Below are 18,929 nucleotides of genomic sequence, written 5' to 3'. Positions count from 1 at the left end.
GGCGACTCGACGGCACATAACAACAACAACAACAACAGGCTTATCAGGAATGTTGTTGTTGTTATGTGCTGTCAAGGTACTTGAGACTCATAGCGACCCTATGTACAACAGCCCTAAACTCTGCTCTATTCTGTGCCAATAGCACTGTCTCAGACACACCCATCCCGATTACCCCATTAGGCATGGACAAAGGATATAACCTTGACACACACCTTTTATATGGAATTGGCTGACACAGAAGAATTTCATAAAACAACATATGAACAAGAACCTGTGGTGATGAAGGAAGAAGTTCAAGCTGCCCTGAAATAATTGGTTAAAAAAAAAGGGGGGGGGGCTCAGGAATTGATGGTATACCAATTGACATATTTCAACAAACAGAGGCTACCCTGGATGTGCTTACCAACTTGTGCTAAGAAATCTGGAGGAAAACCACCTGGCCAACTGACTTGAAGAGATCTATATTTGTTCCCATTCCAAAAAAAGATTATCTGACAGAGTTCAGACATTATTGAACAATATCATTGATATCACATGCAAGCAAGATTCTGCTGAAATTTATCCAAAAACTACTGGAAGAGCACATCAACAGAGAATTGCCAGATATGCAGGCTGCATTTAGAAGAGTTTGTGGTACTAGGAATATTATAGCTAATGTTAGATGGATCTTGGCTGAAAGCAGAGAGTACCAGAGGAATCTCTATTTGTGTTTCATTGACTTTGCAAAGGCATTTGACTGTGTGGCTCACTGTGTGGCTGACTGGGAAGAAGAGAAATCCCAGAACATTTGATTGGGTTTATGCGAAACCTATACTTGGACAAGGAGACAGAGCAATGAAACACTGCACAGTTTAAAATAGAAAAGGATGTATGCCAGGGATGTGTCCTATTTCATAACTTTTCAATCTATATGCAGAACAGATCATCCTGGAGGCTGGGCTCTATGAGGAGGAATGTGGCATCAGGATTGGAGGAAAGCTCATCAGTAACTTGTGTTATGCAGATAACACAACCTTGCTTGCTGAAACTGAGGAGAACCTGAAACATTTGCTGCAGAAGGTCAAGGACTTCAACCTTAAATATGGATTGAAGCTCAGTATCAAGGAAACAAAGATTTTTATCACTGGGCCAGTAAGCAGTATCATGATAGGTAGTGAAGAGATTGAGATTATTAATGACTTTAGTTTGCTTGGCTCCACAATCAACACTATTGGTACAGCAGCCAAGATGAATTGCATTGGGAAAGTCTGCTGTTAGGGACATCTCCAGAGTACTGAAGAGCAATGACATCAGTCTGGAGACTAACGTGCACTTGATCCAGATCATGGTCTTTGCAATTACATGTTATGCATCAGAAAGCTGGACAATGACTAGGAATGAAAGAAAAAGAATTGATGCCTTTGATCTGTGGTGCTGGAAAAGAGTATTGAACATACCAGAACAAACAGGGTCATCCTGGAGAGGGTGAAACCAGACTGCTCCTTGGAGGCAAGGATTCTGAAGCTTTGTCTGACATACTTTGGGCATGTTGCAAAGAAGGACCAGTCCTTAGAGAGGACATCATGACTGGGGAGGGTGGAAGGACAATGTAGGAGGGAAAGACTCTCAATGAGATAGATTGATTCAGTGACTGGGGTAATGGGGACGAGGTGTGTTAGAGACAATAAGGTTGGCTCAGGATAGAGCAGGGTTCAGAGCTATTGTACATAGGGTTGCTATGAGTCACGGACAACTTGATAGAACATAACGACAACAACAAGGTAAGTTTTAAAAAAAATGTAAAATATATATTTTTATATTTACCTTTATTTAAGAAGCTTCAGTGTGGCAAACTATTATTAATCTTTTTGCTTTAAGTTACTAAAACTTTTGCTGATTTAATATGAGCTAAACCCGTGTGACTTTTGTCAACATTTGTTTCAGATGTTCTAAAAAGGCCCTCACATTCAGACTATTAACTAGTGTCAATAGACTTTTGGGTGTTCTATGCCACAGGACATGTATTTATTTATATCTTTGCAGAAGTGACTCAAGACCTTGACTGAGCTGGGATTACCAGACTTGAGACTGGTAGTGGGGAAATGAATATGGTTGGAGTCTTGAGTCCAAAATGAGGGAGGGAGAGAGAGGGTGGGTGGAGAGAGAGAAAAAAAAGGGAAGAGGGGGGCAGAAAGAGTGTGAGTGAGAGTGAGTGTGTGTACTGTCAAATCAGATCTGACTGGTAGGGGAGGAGATTGTCCCTCCTTCTCAGGCACAGCATCTGGTGGTTTTGAACTGCTCACCTCTGGGATTACAGTGCAGCTTAACAATGCCCATTCTGATGGGCGTTTGTAAGCATCCTGGGCTCCAGACCCAGCCTTAAGTACTCAGAGATTCATAATGAATAGGCAGTCATTAACAGTAGTTGCCAGAGGCCTCACAACCTGTTCTGGATAAAGAACTGAACATAAGCATTAGGGAAGATTACAACAAACACCTATGAAGAGAAAATGGCAGGACTCAATTCTACTTTTTTATCATCCTAATCAAGTATAGCAAGGTTTTTTAAAAAATATGTAGAAAACAGTCTTGCACTGCTTTCGGGAAGGAGAGATTTTTTTTCCAAGCCAGTTTATATCCCAAAGAAAAATGAAGCTTTGATAAACAATGTGTTTACGTCCTATATATATTTCTCTGTTCCATAAATAAGTGTGTTTTCGTGGTAAGTTCAAGGAAGAGATTGTCCAGGGGTGTAAAAAAAAAAACACCATAGCTTTTCTTGAAGGTTGACCAAGCCCTGAAATCTTTTCCATTAAATCTTTGCCCTGCTAAACTGCGGAACCACTTCCAAGCAGAGAATTGAATTTCCTGATTGGGGGATGGTTCGCTTTCTGACTCAGGTGGTTTTTAATTAAAGCAATTTCTATTCCAAGAATGTGCACACATGACGGTACACACACACAATCAATGAAAAGAATAGAGAAGGGGAAACGGATAGAACCAAGGGCCGCGTAAGTGGAAAGGAAGGAAAAATTATTCATTTCTGTTTAAAACATTTCATCTCCTTTCAGCCAGAATTGTAAAGGTGCTGTGCACTATTTACTATTCTGCCCGCCTTCATCCTTGCTCTAAAAATAAGATTCAGCACTGCTCCTAGAAGTACATAGTTCAAGTGCCTGTTTGAACACACGGGATAATTCACTGCCACTTTTCTTCCACCAGCTCACTGGGAATGAGGTATTAATAAGTCTCCCCTTAAACAAGCTCCACAGTTTTGTCACTGCCATGAAGTTTGCTGGCATATAAATATAACCCCACATTCTTTTATTAAATACATAAATTCAATAAAATAGTTGCTTTGGTTCTTTTCTGGAGGCTGAAAGAGGAAAAATGTCAAACTCTCATTGTTCACTGTTTCTAACAGACCCCTTTTTGTATGACGAGCCTGGTTTTTCCAGCACCAAGTTCCAAACTGCAGATAATAGCTTAAAAGGCTATCTGAGCCCATTCTGTTATGTAGATGAAAGAAAGTCTTTAAAATTAATCTATGGCATCTCTGAATAAAAAAAAGACGGGCACTCATCCAACTCATTTCTTTGGGCCAAAGCGGTGAGCAAGCCGAACAAAAATGCCAAGATTCTGCTCCGCCAGAGGCGGCGTCTGACATGGCGCAAGCGCAGCAGATCAGCAAGCAGATGCCGTCCCGCCACCGTATGGAACTGTGCGCCCACATCGCACCATCCGGGAGAGGCAGCATCATTAATAATATTGTCTCCTCCAAATTTATTTCTATTACAGCAAACATTATCTTAGAGATTAACATTCAAAATTCACTGAAACAGGAGACTTAAAGATTTTTTAGTTAATTTTTGTTGTTGTTGTTGTTGTTGTTATGTACCATTGGAGTTGGAATCAACCCCAGCAGATTTTCAGAGGTAGTTAATCTCACAGAAGGGGATTGCCCAGCCTTCTCCCGCAGAGCAACTGGTGGCCTCGAATATCTGCCTTGGGGATTGCAGCTCAGCTTCTTCACACTAAGCTATCATAGACAACATCAGTTAAAATGGCACCTGCAGTTAGGGGTATTCAAGTGGAAACATTTTGTTGTTGTTGTTTGCTGCTGAGTTGATTATTACCCCAGCGACCCTATCAACAATGAGTATGAATCCTGCCCTATCCAGTGCCATCATCATAGTTTGTGATACAGGTGAGTCCATTCTTACAGTCTCTGGGTCAATCTATCTTATCAGAACTAACGTGGATTAGAGTGATATAGCTGTGCTGATAATCTAAAGGTCGATAGTTTGAACCCAGTAGAGGCTCTGGGAGAAAAAGATAGGCATCTCCTCTTGTGCACTTGACAACCTACAAAAACTCAATGGTTAGCCATGAGTCGATTCTGATATTACAGCAATGAGAAAGAGAATACACACTGAGGGGACTCAATTCTGAAATAATTATATAGCCTAGTCCTATTGTTGTTGCTATGTGTTGTCGAATTGTTTGTGACTCTTATGTATGACAGCCCTGAACCCTACTCTATCTTGAGCCAACTGTGTTGTCTCTAACACATCTACCCTCATTACTCCAGTCACTAAGTCAATCTGTGTCATCCAGGGTCTTCCTCTCTGGTACTGTCCCTCCACCCTGGCGAGCACTATATCCCTCTCCAAAGACTGGTCCCTCCTTGCAACATGCCCAACATATGTCAGACACAGCTTCAGAATCCTTGCTTTCAAGGACCAGCCTGTTGTTTCACCCTCTCCAGGACAAACCTGTATGTTCTCTTAGCAGTCCATGGTACTTTCAGAAATTTTCTAAAGCACCACAACTCAAAGACATTGATTCTTCTTCCTTCATCCTTAGTCATGGTCCAGCTTTCTGATGCAGAGAAAGTAACTGTGAAGACCATGGTCTGGATCAAGCGCACCTTAATCTCCAGACTAACATCGTTGCTGTTTAGTACTCTGGAGAGGTCCCTGGCACCAGATTTTCCCAATGCAATTTATCTTTTGATTTCCTAGCTACTGGTACCCAGAGTGTTGATTGTGGAGACAAGCAAGCTGAAGCAGTTAACAATCTCAATCTCTTCTCGGTCTATCACGATGGTGTCAATCGGCCCAGTGGTGAGAATCTTTGTTTTCTTGATTATTGTTATTACATGCTGCCAGTATGGTTCCTACTCATAGTGACCTTATGTAAAGCAGAAACACTGCCTGGTTTGTGCCTCCTCATACATCATTGTAGTTATTGTAGCATTTATCTCATTAAAGGTCTTCTTTTTTTTCACTCACCCCTACTTTACCTAGGAATCTGGTGGTCTAGTGGATAAGGGGTTGTACTGACAATGCTTTTAATCCCGTAGCTGCTCCATGAGAAAAAGATGGACACTGAAAACCTGCTAGAGGTTCAGCTGTGCATGTAATAACTAGTTGAACCAAGGAGCCCTGGTGGTGTAGTCTATACAAGGTCCACTGCTAAACCATAGACTGCACTTCTCTACTGGTTCGAATCCACCATTGACTCCAGGGAAGACACATGAGCAATCTCCTCCTGAGCAATTTACAGCCTCAGGAACTCACGGGAGGATCAGCTATGAGTAAGAAGCACCCGAAATACAATGAATGAGTTTCTACTTTCGAAGCACAATATTCTTCAGGGATTAATCTCTCCTGATAATATGTTCAAAGTACATGAGACAAAGTCTTTCCATCCATCCTTCTACGGAGCATTCTGGACATACTTCTTAGTCTAAGATAGACTTATTCACTCTTCTGCCAGTCCATGGTGTATTCAATATTATTTGTCAACACCATAATCCAAAGACATCAATGGCTGATCAGACATTTTCAGTAATTAAAGTTATAAAACAAAATGTATATGAACAATTGAATGAAAAACCAGTATGTTTAATAAACTTTCATTCAAATAATAAAATAATTTTCAAATAAAAAGAATGTATTATAAAGACTTTCCTTTTTATTTTTGGGTTGTTTTATTTTTCATTCATTCATTGTTGCACATTTTCCTACTTCCTCCCCATTCCTCTCCCCCAGTCCAGTTTGCAATGCACCTCTTATTAAGAACTGTTATCACATATATAATGCCCAGTAATATATTCCTTTTAAACAGTTTTTTCTCTCATCTGTTTTACAGTGTTTATTATCTATCTACTCTTTTCCTAGTTTTTCCCCAAACCCCAGTGTCAGTCCTGCTTTTTAACAGTGGCATGCAGTATTTGTCCTATTATGATTGAGATATTTCACTCAGCATGTTTTAATAACAATATTAAAAGGATAGACAAATAGGAGAATAAAGTAGATAATAAATTATTTGAGAGCTCCAACAATTTGTCAGACATATTAAGAAGTGAACTCATATAGTTGAATTTTTTTCTTCAGAGAGACTCTTTACTTCCCAGACAAATAGATTTCCACTGGACAGTTCTTCATTTTCTTATCTATGCACTGATACACTTAAGTTCCCAGTCAATGGACTCTGTTTAGGATTATGCTTAGAAGTAACTGTGACTATAAAACTATACCCATCACTTTAATGGGACACTCTGACTGGTCCTAACGGATTTTGTGTACAGCCTCCATGATGACTCCCTTTGGTCCAGAAGTGGATGAGTTTTCATCCCAAGATGATCCAGTGAAACTAAAGAAAAGTTTAGTGATGATGATAATTTCCCACTTGAGAGCACTTTTTCATTACATATGAAAACAGGGATACACATAGGCCAAATTTCTTCTGGGAATTATTTTGCAATTGGATAGAGTTTGGCTTTGGATAGAGTTTATACTACAGATAACAAAATAAAAAGTCTAATCTGTATACTCCATATTTTCTGAAGTAAAACAGCCCTGAAGCTAGCCTGCTTTAATGCTCACATCAGTCTCAGGTTGGCATCAGGAGCAGAGAACAGATCAAGGGACAAGGTTTGAAGATAGCAGTTGAAGAGTCATACACACAGGCACAATACATCATTTACTGGGAGGAAAAAAACTTGATGCGCCAGTCTACTGTGCCTATTCTGGAGGAGCCAGATGCCGCCAGTGCTGTGATAGTAGTATGCTTAATTGTTTTTGTGACTTGCTCTTAAGGGTATGCTTATCTGTCATTTTGTTATATGGGAGAGTGATCTGCGTGTTTCTGCTTATTTTATAACTTAGGTATGTATATGCATACTTGTTTATCATTTACTATTATGAGCACAGTTCTTGTCCATCAGTTTTCTGTACTGAGGTGACCAGTGAGTTGCTGTGATCCTGGAAGCTATGCCACTGGGGTTTTCAAATACCAAAAGGGTCACCCATGGGGGACAGATTTCAGTTGAGCTTCCAAATTAAGACAGACTAGGAAGCAGGACTGACCATCCACTTCAGAAATAAGAGGCCTTTGTAAACCCTATGAACAACAGAGGAACACAGATACAGCATGAAAAGTAGAGTCCTCAGATCAGAAAACACTCAAATATGAGGAGAAACAATTAGGCCCATTAATAACAGGAACATGAAATGTATGAAGTATGAATTTAGGAAAATTGAAAGTTGTCAAAAGAGAAATGGAACACATAAGGATTGGCATTCTATGCTTTAGTAAACTGAGATGGACTAAAATTGACCATTTTGAATCATACAATCATATGATGTATTATGCTTAGAATGAAAAATTAAGAGAAAATTGTGTTGGGTTCATAGTTGAAAAGACAATTTCAAAATCTAATCTGAAATACAATGCTGTGATAGAATATCGTCCATACACATACAAGGAAGATCTTTTAATACAACTATTATTCAAATACATACACCAACACCTAAAAAAAGATGAGTAAAAGGGTATTTCTACCAACTTTTGAAGCTTGAAATTGACCAAACATGCAATCAAGATGCATCAATACTAATTGGTGACTGCAATGCAAAAGTTGGAAACAAAGGAGCAGGATGGATGGTTGAAATTACGGACTTAGTGATAGTGACAGAAATTAGTCTGGAAATCAAATGATTGACTTTTGTACAATCAATGATTGATTTATTACAAAAACCTAGTGTTAAAAAAAACACAAACAGTAACTATATACCTGGACCTCACTTGATGGACCACACAGGAACTAGACATCTATGGAAAGAGAATTGTTGGAGAAACTCAATATCAACAGTGAAGAGCAGGCAAGGTTCTGACAGTGGAACAAGCTATCAATTACTCCTGTGCAAGTTCAAATTGAAGCAGTAGAAAATAAAACAGGTCTCCAAGAACCAAAATATGACTTTGACAGGTCTCCAAGAACCAAAATATGACTTTGAGTCTATCTCACTTGAATTTAAAACCACCTCAAGAATAGGTCTGAGCACTCAACATTGATGATCAAAGACCAGATGAGCTGTGGATGATTAGGGACATCACCCATGAAGAAGCAATAAGTTACGACAAGAGAAAAAGAAAAGATCAAGATGGATGTCAAGTGATACTCTAAAAAATTTCACTAGAAGACTGAGAAGCCAAAACAAAGAGAATTCCCAAAGTATAAGAACTGAACAGGATATTCCAAAGGACAGCTCAAAAAAAAAAATAAAGTATTAGAATAAAATGTGCAAAGATCTGCAGTCAGAAAATAAAAAGTGAAGAAGTGCTCACTTAGCATTTCTCAAGCTGAAAGAACTGAAAAACAAAATCAAGTCTAGAGTCAAATTACTGAAGGATGTTACAGGGAAATTTTTGACAGAACCAAGAAGCACCAAAAGAAGATGGAAAAAATACACCTAGGCATGCTCACTAGCCTGCATCAAGGAATCTGAAAGACAGCTATCTAGCCAGTGTTGTTGTTGTTGTTATGTGCCATCAAGTTGCTTGTGATTCATAGAGACCCTATGTACAAGAGCCCTAAACCCTGCTCTATCCTGTGCCAACCTCATTGTCTCTGACACACCTACTCCTATTACTCCAATCACTGAATTGATCCAACTCATCAAGGGGCTTCTTCTCCTGTGCTGTCCTTCCGCTCTCCCAAACATGATGTCCCTCTCTAAGGACTGATCCCTCCTTGCAATATGTCCAAAGTATGTCAGACGAAGCTTCAGAATCCTTGCCTCCAAGAAGCAGCCCAGCTTCACCCTCTCCAGGACAAACCTGTTTGCTCTCCCACCAGTCCATGGTATATTCAACACTCTTCTCCAGTATCACAGCTCAGAGGCATCAATTCTCTTTCTGTCATCCCTAGTCATTGTCCAGCTTTCTGATTCACAGCACTCAATTTCAAAGAATATAGCCTGGATCAGGTGCACCTTAGTCTTCAGCCTGATGTTGTTGCTCTTCAATACTCTGGAGATGTCCCTGACAGCTGACCTTCCCAGTGCAATTCATCTATTGATTTCCTGGCTGCTGGTACCAAGAGTATTGATTGTCGAGCCAAGCAAACTAAAACTGTTAACTATCTCAGTCTTTTCACCATCCGTCATGATGCTGCCAATTGGTTCAGTGGTGAGAATCTTTGTTTTCTTGATATTGAACTTCAATCCATATTGAAGGCTGCAGTCCTTGACCTGCAGTAAGCACTTAAGGTTCTCCTCAGTTTCAGCAAGCAGGGTTGTGTCCTCTGCATAACGCACGTTGTTGATGAATCTTCCACCAATCCTGATGCCACGTTCCTCCTCATACAGCCCAGCATCCTAGATGTTCTGTTCTGCATACAGATTGAAAAGGTAGGGAGAAAGAATACATCCCTAGCAGACACCATTCCCAATATTGAACCATGCAGTGTCTCCTTGCTCTGTTCTGACAACTGCCTCTTGGTCCAAGGATAGGTTTCACATAAGCACAATCAAATGTTCCAGGATTCCCATTCTTCTCTGAGTCAGCCACGTTGTGATCCACACAGTCAAAAGCCTTTGCATAGTCAATGAAGCACAGATAGAGATTCCTCTGGTACTCTCTGCTTTTTGCCAAGATCCATCTAACATTATAATATCCCTAGTAACACGACCTCTTCTAAACCCAGCCCGCACATCTGGCAGTTCTCTGTTGACGTGTTGCTCCAGTTGTTTTTTTAAACTTTTCAACAGAATCTTGCTTGCATGTGATATTAATGATATTGGTTGATAATTTCCACACTGTCAGGTCACCTTCCTTTGGAATGGGAACAAATATCGATCTCTTCCAGTCAGTTAGCCAGCTGGCTGTCCTTCAGATTTCTTGGCACAACTTAGTGAGCACATCCAGGATGGACTGGAAAAGATTCATATTCCCACTTCCAAAAAAATGATGAACAATATTATTACTATCATGTGCAAGCAAAATATTACTGAAGATTATTAAAAAGAGCCAGAACAGTACATTGACTGAGAACTGCCAGTAATTCAAGGAATTTAGAAGACGCCATGGTACCAGACACTGTTGATGTCAGATAGATCTTGGCTGAAAGCAGAGACTACCAGAAGGATATCTATTTGTGTTTGATTGACTATGTGCAAAGACATTTGGCTGTGTGAATCACAAAAAGGTGTGATTAACACTAAGAAAAATGGGAATCCCAGAATGCTGAACATGTTGCAAGGCGGGATTAGTCCTTGGAGAGGGATGTCATGTTTGGGAGGGTGGAGAGATGTGCAGGAGAGGAAGACCCTTAATGAGATGGATTGATTCAGTCACTGGGGTAATGGGGTTAGGTGTGTCAGAGACAATAAGGTTGGCAAGAGATAGAGCAGGGTTTAGGGCTGTCGTACATAGGGTCGCTATGAGTCGCAGGTGACTCAATGGCACATAACAACAACAATATAGGGTTACTATGAGTCAGAATGGGAGTAATGGCAGTGGATTTTATTTAGATGATAATTTTCCTTTTATTTTCATCTGATATGACTTCTTGGCATACTCAAATTCTTTTTTTATTGGTTTATTTACAAAATGACTTCTTGTCATACTCAAATCCTTTTTTTATTGGTTTATTTACAAAATGTGTATACATTGTGTTTCACACTGTCCTTCATTCATATCGTTTCATACAATCATTCTCATACATTATATCTTATAAAATTAATAACCATTGGAACTTGTCCATTATTACCCTCTCTTTTCACCTGGATCCTTCCCATATCTTTCATCCTCCTCCTTCTACCCACCAAACTGTGCAACCCTGTAGTTTCATCCCTACCCATCCTCTCTCAACTAAATGGATTGAGAAATTGTGTTATGTCCACATAATGGAATATTATGCAGCAACTCAGGAGCAATGATTTTGAAAAATACTGCACAACTTGGGAGAGACTGGAAAGCATTATGCTGATTGAACTCAGTCTCATAAAGACAAATACTGCATAAGACCATTATTGTAAAAACAGAAGAATAATAAAACATGTATGGGAACCCAAGGAAGGAAGGGGTGGAAACAGAGAGGAGAGGATGGATAGGGAAGAAATCACTCTAATACTTTTGATAACACTTTGATCTAGAAATACTTCTCTTGGTTTCTGTGACTTCACAGCCTCTTGGTTCTCTTTCTAACTGTAATCTTACCTCAGTTGCCTTTATGGCCTCCTATATTGTAGGGTGTGTCAAGGGTTCATCAAGAGATGGGGCAGTTAGCCTGGGCAGAATGTCTGTTAGCCTCAGAGGAGCCTAGGCTTATGGACCTGGATAGAAATGATGTCTTTTCCAGACCAGGGGAGGATGTACACAGGGTTCCCAGTAAAGGTGGCTAGTGAGAATGAGAGAGCTCTGCTAGCCTAGTGGGTAGTGATGCTATCAAGCCAAAGGTGGGTGATTTTAATCTGTGGCCCTCAAGCCTGGTTTTAACTGTTTTTGGTCAGACATTCTTCTAAGTGGTATAGCACTGGTTTGTCCGTTTGCTGTACAGAGGTGACATGTGGTTGCTGTGAAGCTGAACACTGTGACACTGATGTGTCAAATGCAATAATGGTTACTCATGGTGGACAGTGTTTGGTCGAGCTCCCCAATTAAAACAAGCTTGGAAGCAGGAGTGGCATCTACTTCTGAAATAGCTTGCCTCCAGAAACTTTATGAACTTGGAGAAATGATGAAAAGTATACAAGTGTTCAGGCCCTTCATTCATAGGGTCACTATGAGTCATCTACGACTCAATGGCACTTAATAACAACTGTGTGAAGGGACAGTCACAGCCAACCTGACATGACATGTGGCCACAGTGTGTGTCAGGTAAGGGTGCCTGAGCAAACACAGCCCCAGGAGTGCTTATTAGTATATGACAAGAGACTTGAAAGACAACTACCTACCTAACTTTCTAGAAGAGATCCATACTTGTTTCTGTGCCTAAAAAATGGTAAATCAATAGAATGTGGACTTGATAGAATGTTGTCACTACTATCTCAAATAAAATATTGCTGGAGACCATTTTTCAAACTGTTAGAGCAGAACATTGACAGGGAACTGCCAGAAATTTAACCTGGATTTGGAAGAAGCGGTGTCATGAGTGCTATTATTGGTGATGTCAGGTGGATCTTGTCTGAAAACAGAGGATAGTGTTTTATTGCCTAGGCAAAGCCATTTGATTGTGTGGATCATAACAAATTATGGCTAATATTGAGAAGAATAGGAATCCTAGAACACTTAATTGTGCTCAAGTGAATCCTCTACATAGACCAAGAAAGTGTTGTCCAAACAGAATAAGAAAATGCTGAATGGTTTAAAATCAGGAAAACTGTGCATTATGGTTGTATCCTTTCTCCATAACTATTCAACATGTATGCTGAGCAAATCATTCAAGAAGCTGGACTATATGGAGAATAATGTGACATCAGTATTGAAAAACACATCAATAACCTGTGTTATGCAAACAACACAACCTAACATGCAGAAAGTGAGGAGGACTGAAAGTATTTTCTGCAGAAGATCACAGACTACAGTTTTCAATGTAGATTAAATTTCAGCATCAGGAAAACAAAAAATCCTCACCACTGGACTAGTAGGCAATATCATCATATATGGAGAAAGGACTGAAGTTGTCAAATGTTTCCTTTTACTCAGATCTACAATCAACACTCATAATAACAGCAGCCGAGAAATCAAAAGATGTGTTGCATTGAGAAAATCTGCTCTTATTAAGGACCTCTTTCAAGAGCTAAGGAGCAAAGATATCAGTTTAAAGACTAGAATGTGCTTGATTCAAGCCATGAACTTTTCAATTACTTCTTACATATCCTAAAGCTGAACAATGAAAAATAAGGATGACAGATGCCTTTGAATTAAGTTGTTTCAAGGAGTACTGAATATCTCACGGACTGCCAAAAGAACAAACGAGTCTGTCTTGGACGAAATGCATCCAGGGTGCTCCTTAGAGGCAAGAATGGTGAAATTTCATCTCACTTACTTTGGACTTGTTTTTGGAAGAGGCTGATCCTTGGAAAAAGATATAATGCAGGAAAAGGTGGAAGATTCTCCACAAGATGGATCGACACAGTGACTGTATCACTGGACTTAAGCATATCTGAGATGGTGAGGACTGCAGGATAGGGCAAGGTTCACTTCTGTTCTTCATAGGGTCGCTATGAGTCTTTGAGACTTGACTGCAGGAGGGAGAGAGCCCTGATTTCATAGCTTACAGGGACTTGCATTGCTAACTCAAAGACTATGTGTCTTTAGTAATTGAAACTCACCAGCAGCTCTTTTGGGGGATATACTGTGAGATTCACAGCCTCAGATACGAAAATGAGACTCAGCTATGAGTTGGTTCTGACTCTACAGCAATGAGAGAGAGAATCCAATGGATTCAAATATAAAGCACCAACTGCAAGGATGGTGCAGAAATGGGCTGTTTCATTCAGTTGCACACAGAGTCCCAGTGTTGTGGTTGTTATGTGTCACCGAGTTGACCACAACTCATAGCAACCCTATGTACAATAGCTCTGAACCCTGTCCTATCCTCAGCCAATCTCATCATCTCTAACAGAACCAGTCCCACTTCTCCAATGACTGAGTCAATCCATCTCATCCTGGATCTTCCTCTCCTGAGCTGTCCCTCGATGTTCTTCTCCAAAGACTGGTCCCTCTTGGCCACATGCCCAAAGTATATGCAACAGAGCTTCAAAATCCTTGCTTCCAGGGAGCAGCTTGGTATCACCCTCTCCAGGATGAACTTGTTTGTTCTCCTGTTAGTCCATAGTAAGTTCAACACTCTTCTCCAGCATCACAATGCAAAGGCATTGCATTCTTCTTCTATCTTCCTTAGTCATTGTCCAGATTTGTGACACACAGCAAGTAATTGCAAAGACCATGGCCTATATCAGAAGCATCTTAGTCTCCAGACTGACATCATTGCTCTTATGTACTATGATACTCAATATTCTTCTCTAACACCACAATTCAAAAGCATAGATTTGTTGGTCATCCTTATTCATTGTCCAACTTTCAGGTATATAGGAAACAATTAAAAACACCATAGCCTAGATCAGGGGCACCTTAGTTTTTAAATTTACAGCATTGCTCTTTTTCACTTTGATGCCATCTTTGATAGCAGTCCTCTGGAATACGTAGCAAGACTGACTCTCTACAAAGGAGAATGAAATCAAAGTTGGTAAAATAAGCATAGAACACTATCATGTCCCTCCCCCATTCTATCTTTGATAACTGCATTAACATGTGGAATATAGTAGGTGTTCTGTGTTTGATAAGTGAATATATCAACAAATTTATAATTCCAAATCCTTGAATGATATTAGGAAAATCCACCAGCTTTAAAACTGCCCTCTACAGTTAAGACTCATTAGCAGTGATAGCCAGGCATCATCTAGTTCTTCTAGTCTTAGGGTGGTAAAAGTTGGATACTATTAGTTCTACTTTATATCCATTAGTCCATTATGTTGACTGTCCAAACAATTTAGTTCTTTGTTATGAATACAATGGTGTATAGAGTGTTGTATACAACACTGAAGAATTAATACTTTCCCAACTCACCTTGGGCATGAACCAATTGATCCTCCTGATGGACACTGCTGACCCTGTCCTACAGATGAGCAAATCAAAGCAGAGAACAGTCCTCCTGGATGTAGAGAAAGTGATGGTGAAATTGAAATCAAGGGATAAAATAGCACCTAATTAAAGAGAAGGTGAGTGACCTTGTAAGAATTAGTCAGCTTTGGAGCACTCTGGCAAACTTTTAGTCTTTGCTTGTTTTAAATTTTTGGCTAAACTGGACTCCTTGACATTTCGGACCTCACTGCACAGAGTGCCAGCCAATATTTGTGCTAAGTACACACTTCTGTACCTCACCTGTGCATGTCCTATCCAACTATAAGGGACTAGATAGAAGCTTACAGCTTGTCTGAGAGCAGGAGTGGCAGCACTCAACTTGCAAGGTATCATCCACTTTTAATTATAGGACTGCAAGGGGTAAATGCCTAGCATGGTGAGTGCTTACCAGTTCTTCTCAAGTACAGGTGTCCCTTCATTTGAGCTGCTGCCAGCTGCTCAGCAGCCCTAGGAACCCTTCAGATAAATAACACTTGAGGTTGAATTTCCTCAACGGTGGCATGTGGAGGCACAACCCTCAGGTATCTAGGCGTAGCCGAGTCACAGTGAAAGTGGAGAGAAAGTTCCTTCAAAACAGACCAAGTTATAATCACCATCCCTAAGAATCACCTGGACACCATAAAGGCCATAGGCACTGCAGTAATTATGCCACCGTCACTATTGTAACTAACAGAAACCACTGGACAATAAGAACACCAGAGGGATTGCCTGATACATTCCTCATTAGTGAAAAATAAGACACAAAAATTAAACAAAAAATTTTTCTATGCCTGAGACCCTCCTTGCAACTGAGCAGAATAATATGAGAAGCTAATTTCAGATTTATACTTTTCATTACAACTATAGTGTGAACTCTAACTTTGTTTTAAAATTACTAGATTGGATTTATTTGCCTGGTTAATCTGGAAAAATAGCCACAGCAAACTAAGCTGCCCTCATCCTGTATTTATAATATTATTTTTGTGTAAGGGATCCTTAAGGTAGGATTTAATACACTATGAAGAGGGAGTTTATGCTATGGTTTTTAATAAGGTGCTTCTTAACATTAGTCAAAGCTTGAAAGCCAAATATGTCTAAACGTGTTGCTACATGAGTAAGAAAGAGGATGCAAACCCAGCTGTTAACAATGATTATCTCAGGAGAGTGGTTTTGTATGGGTGGAAGATACTTTATGTTTTATATATTTCTGTTGTCTAAGTCTCTTTCTAAAAAATAATGGCCAATGGTTCATAGTTTAACTTTCAAAAACATCGTTTATAATAGTGTTATTCATTTATAAAAAAGTGAAACCGGATTCATACCCATGCAATATGCAAGTCTGGTATAAAAAGTATTAGGAAAAATTTGTGTGATTTTTATTGACTGTACACATGGGATCCCAAGACTTGTAGTTGACTCTGGGAAACTTTTTTGTTTTGTTTTTAGCAGAGATTACATGACCAAATCAAGGACAGAGCCTCTCGTTGCAAGCTGGAGGGATAACTTTGCTTTTCTTCCCATCCAGTAACCTGTGCAGGCAGACCCTGGATTACAAACATAGTTTTATTCATAGACACTTGCTCTTTCAAGTTATTTAAACTTGCTCTCACTTTTATATTATTGCACCAACCCCTGTTGTTATTGTTGTTAGGTAATGTGGAGTTGAGTACAATTCATAGCGAGTCATCCTATGTACAACAGATCTGAACCCTGTCCTGCTCTGTGCCTCCTTATCATCCCCTACATAGATGAGCCTATTGCTGCAGTCACTGTGTCAATCCATCTTGTTGAGGATCTTCCTTTCTACCTTTCCAAATAATTTGTTGTTAGTGCCATTGAGTCAAGTATAATTCCTGGCTTCCCTATAAACAATAGATCTGAAATCTGTCCTATTCTGTGTCATTGTTATCATCCTCAACACACTTGAGTCCACTGCCACAGACACTGTTTCAGTTCATCACATTGTGGGTGGTCTTCCTTTCCTTTGTGACCCTCTCCAAAACGTGATATTCCTTTCCAAGAAATAGCCTCATGTCCAAAATAGGTGAGATGATACTTCACCATCTTTACCCCCCAGGAACATTCTGATTTCACTTTCTCCAAGACTTATCTGTTTGTTCTTTTGGCAGTACATGGGATATTCAGCACTCTTCTCTAACACCACAACTCAAATCCATTGATTCTTCTCTTGTCATCCTTATTAATTGTCCAGATCTCAGATGCATAGTAGGTGATTAGAAAGATTGTGGTAAATCAGGCACACCTTAGTCTGTAAACTGATATCATTGCCCATCAGTGCTTTGGAGAGATCTGACAGCTGATTTTCCCAGTGCTGTACATCTCCCAATTTCCCAACTGCTGGTGCCAAGGGTCTTGACTATGGATCCAAGAAAGATTAAATTGTTGATAATTTCAATCTTTTCTCCATCTATCATGATGTTGCCTGTTGATTCAGTGATGGGGATTTTTGTTTTCTTGACGTTGAGATGTAATCCATCTTGAAGACTGCATTCCTTGATCCTCTGCAGCAAGGGCATCAGGTCCTCCTCAGTTTCAGCAAGCAAGGTTGTGTCATCTACATAACAAAAGTTGTTGATGAGCCTTCCTCCAGTCCTGATGTCACATGACCAAACACATGACTTGTGGGATGAATTAAAGATACCATTTATAAAGAGAACAAAAGATCATTTCAAAGACAAAGGAGAAAGACCAAAATGAATGTCAGAAGAGACTCTGAATATTGGAGAAGAGTGTCAAGAAGCCAAAACACAGGGAAGAGATGCCAAAGTAAAGGAGATGATTGAAGATTTCAAAGGGTAGCTTGAGAAGACAAAGCAAAATACTATAATGGAATGTGCAAAGAGCTGGAGTTGGAGAATAAAAAAAGAATGAACTTGTTCAGCATTTCTCAAATTGAAAAATTCAAGCCTCAAGTGGCAATACTGAGAGAGAGGGACACTATGGGAAAACCTTGAATGACCTAGGAAGCAGCAAAGGAAGGTGTTGAGAAACAGAGCTAATGCATTGAAAAAGAATTAGTGGACACTGGAATATTTCATGAAGAGCATATGATACGAGCCAATTGTGATGAAAGAAGTTCAAGCTGCATTGAAAGCACTGACAAAAATAAGGGCCTAGGACTTGAAGAGATATGAATCGACATGTTCCAAATTATATGGACATGCTCCAAGGAACAGCCTCTCCTAACAGCCTGCCCTTGGTGGCCTGCTATTGTTGTTGTATGTGATTAAGTTGGAATCCACCCATAGCTGACTCTCCAGCAAGTTTTCAAAGGCAGTAAATTGTACAGGAGGAGTTTGCCCATCCTTCTCCCATGAAGGGCTATTGGCTTTGAACCACATGCCTTTGGGATTGCAGGCAGCTTCTTACCACTTAGACCACCAGAGCACCCTTTTGGTGACATAGTGGTAAGGAATTGCGCAGCCAACCCAAAGGTAGACAGTTGAAATTCAAATTAAAAAAATCTGCTGGAGGGTCAGCTATGGGTTGGTTCTGAATTGATAGTAAACAACACCAACAGCATGCCCAAAGTATGTCAGATGAACCTTTGCCAGCCTTGCCTTTAATGAGCACTCTGGCTTTATTTTCTTCAAGATCTACCGTTTGTTCTTTTGGCAATCCATGAGATACTCTGTGTTCCTCTCCAACACCCTAGCTCAAAGACATTGCTCCTTCTTCTGTCATTCTTATTCATTGCCTAGATTTCTGGTGTATATCAGGTTATTTATTGGAAAGACCAGCAAAATTCCTACTTGACAATTTTTTTTATCAGTCACCTTGCTGCATATGCTGCTTTTAAATCATAGGGAAAGCCTCTAGTCTTGTCTTGCACTAAAACAAGATTAAGTAAGAATTGTATGCACCTATTGCATCTTACCTATTCTTAAAGACACAGCTGGGGTTGTATCTGGTGCATGACCAAGGGACTACCTGTTCTGAAAAGTAATATG

The sequence above is a fragment of the Elephantulus edwardii genome, unplaced genomic scaffold, assembly GCF_000299155.1.
Source record: "Elephantulus edwardii isolate Elephantulus edwardi_28Jun2011 unplaced genomic scaffold, EleEdw1.0 scaffold00001, whole genome shotgun sequence".
In the NCBI taxonomy this organism is placed as follows: domain Eukaryota; kingdom Metazoa; phylum Chordata; class Mammalia; order Macroscelidea; family Macroscelididae; genus Elephantulus; species Elephantulus edwardii.
This window is presented reverse-complemented; position numbering follows the sequence as displayed.